This window comes from Ranitomeya variabilis, chromosome 4 (genome assembly GCF_051348905.1).
Source record: "Ranitomeya variabilis isolate aRanVar5 chromosome 4, aRanVar5.hap1, whole genome shotgun sequence".
In the NCBI taxonomy this organism is placed as follows: Eukaryota; Metazoa; Chordata; class Amphibia; order Anura; family Dendrobatidae; genus Ranitomeya; species Ranitomeya variabilis.
Genome location: NC_135235.1, coordinates 439,736,353 through 439,739,531, shown reverse-complemented (window position 1 = coordinate 439,739,531; position 3,179 = coordinate 439,736,353).

Below are 3,179 nucleotides of genomic sequence, written 5' to 3'. Positions count from 1 at the left end.
ATTCCAGAGAGGGCTGGCATTCGCCATCACAATTCTCTCAGTATAGCGCTTCCTGAAGGCATTCGCACTTCTCGCCAAAGATCATCGATCTCTTCCGCCAAAAGCTTCAAGAGGTGTAGAACCCATAGTGATTGCAATTCGTCATCTGTATCACAGTCGTACGGGAATCTTGTGCAGAAGCACCAGGAAAGGTTCATCCGGGTCCATCAGTCATCAGGGAAGAAGATCCAAGAGATGTCATCACAGATCTCAGAGATCGTTTTATATCCGAATCTCACCTGCAGGGCCTTTAGCAATTCCAGAAGTAGAAATTCTTTCTCCTCCGGCGCCCCTGATGAACCAGGTAAGCCTCCTAGGCTTTGGACTTAAGGTGAAACAAGGGAGGAGAGCGTGTAAGGTGCCACAGGGAGGGAGTCCCACAAACTCAAGGTTTCTCTTGACACGTTGTCCTGTCCAAGGACCCCTTTAAGTTGGAAGGCCACCCTGTGCCTTCAGTCAGTTTCAGGTCGCACTACTCTCTTGTCTCTTAGTTTCCCTTTCTCGTAGTTCACCCAAATGGCCGCACTGCTCACAGATACTGCCTACTGCAACTTGAACTTGTCCCGATCTATCTACAGGAAGCAGTCACTTGCCCAAACACTAAGCCCCTCCCATTATGGGCTAGTCCCGAACATTAACACTTACCGTAATCTAGCATCACTGTTTATCTACAGTCACTACCTATACAACCTACTAACACTTGGCATTACCTATACATTACTTATATACTATACATTACTATATCATAATATTTATAAAAGATGCAGGACACAGCTTACACTACAATACAATGCGACTGTTGTCTTCAGGGGCAGAAACGCGACAGCCATTGTCAACCACCCTTACAAGTGACACATTTATTTTGACAGTGGTATATTCTGAGTTACGTGGCACAACCCAAATTTAGCAGCCTTAGTAGTTAGGGGTGCAGCCTCACAATTCTTCAATGTGGACTCTACCTCAAGTTCAACCATGTTGCTACCCTCCTTCAGAGAGACGTTTTTCTGTAGTATTTGCCCTCTCCAAAGATCCTAAGACTATGATTCTGAAGAATCATTAAGTCTTCTTCACTCTTTGCAGTGTGTTTTTTTTCCATTCATTTTTTTCTAGTGGAAAAAAATACAGTGTCTTATAGTAACAGCAAAATGAATACGCTTTCCCAAATCTCATTCATATGGGACATTTTTGTCATTGTGTTTATTGATCTGTGCTGACTTTTTGTTTTAAAACAGCATGCCGATACTTTCTCAGTGGTTGATACCTTTTAATGACTAACTGGAAAGATGGTAACAAATTGCAAGCTTTCGAGACTACTCAGGTCTCTTCATCAGGCAAAGACTAATACAAATTCTGAAGAATCACATATTTATGCATAATAGTTCTAAATATTTTTCTATCCACTGGCTAACACGGTACCAAGATATATATCTTTCTTATGCCAGTACTTTCAGCATTTTTACTGCAGTTTTTCCCACATTTAAATTTAGATTTAGACTAATTAAAAATGCACCTAATTTCCACTGCAGTTTTTTGGCAGTATAGACATTTGGTTCCAACTATCATAGAATTCAGTGATAGTTGATAGGGAACACCCCTTGACGGAGGAGTGGGATGAAAGCCTAAAGTAGCAGAAACTTTTAACAATTGGATATAAGAACTTCACAATTGCTTTGTCTGGATGCCATTTTTAGTGTCTTCGGGGTCCCTGGTGCTACTGCCTGGTGGTTTTAAGCTGAGAAGAGTTTAGGAGGTGGTGGGCACAACAGTCTGACATTGGCTTTGATACTAAGGTGACCAATGTTAGTTACAAAGTCACAATGCCCCTTTCCGTCTATTGCTCCCCTCCACAGCATCTGCCAGTTCATCTGTTAGAGTTTGGGTAGCACATTGACTGTACAATGAGGGACATTGCAGGTTCCCTTAGTTGTGCATTGTTTAGATTACTTTTTAGTTGTAGGCCCGGTTGGGTCATCTCAGAGCCAGCTTTTGGTAGATATGTTTAATGTGTGTCTAAGAAATTTGGAGTCTCTTTGTTAGCAGATAAAACAGAGGGCCCTCGCTTTGTCTATTGAGGTAATCACTATAATTCATTGTAGAATTAAAATGGCCGCCGCCTTGTTACTATGACAAAAACTTGTCTTAGACTGTTAATAGGACAGGAGCCAATGAGTATGTGCGGTAAAGCCTCATGTGTACCAAGTTGTGCTCCAAATGGATATTTGAATGTAATACCGGAGATACCAGGGGCACTGAGGTAAAAAGTGGCGACTTACAAACAGTATAACAGAAAAAGCTCACCCTCTTGTGATGTGTGCAATTATTTTCTATCACAAAACCTTGCCACAGCTTGCGTGTCCTCATATTCAACATAGAAAAAATACATCGTTCCAGCTTTCTGGTCAGTTCTTGAAGTTCAAATTCAATATTCTTTATTATAATATGATTAAATTATAATAACACAGTTTATCATAATAAGCAACATCTTAAAACATATTAAATGTTCTTATTTCTGGCGTACATACACCAGGAATGAGAACATTTAATACTCTGGTCATTAATGGTACACACTGTTATTTTGGATTTTAAATTCAAGTATTACCCTTGAAGCTTTTTGTATGTTGCTTAATAAGAGGCTATTCACACATCTGTCAACTCTGTCTATTTGGTGTAATACTAGATATACCAAGGGTGCTGAGGTAAGAAGACACACTGCTGTTCACCCTGGCTTTCTGATCTAATATGGAAGATACCAGGAATGCTGGGGTAATAAGAGGCTGCTCACACTGCTGTCCACACTGTTGTCCACCTTCTCTTTGTGACCTAATACTGGAGATACTAGAGGTGCTAAGGTACGAAGAGGTCACTCACACTGCTTTCCACCCTGTCTTTCTGATCTGATACTGGAGATTTTTATAGGAGTGGAGATTCACACCCTCCTTCCTATGTAGGAAGATGTGCTCCCAGTCGATATTCATATGTCATACTATAGATGCCAGAAGTGCTGATATAAAAAAGACTCTACTCACACTTTTATTAATCCTAAGTTTCCGATCTAATATTGGAGAAACCAAAGGAGCTGATGTAAGATGAGGCTGCTCACACTCCCGTCCACCTTGTGTTTCTTATCTAATACTGCAAAT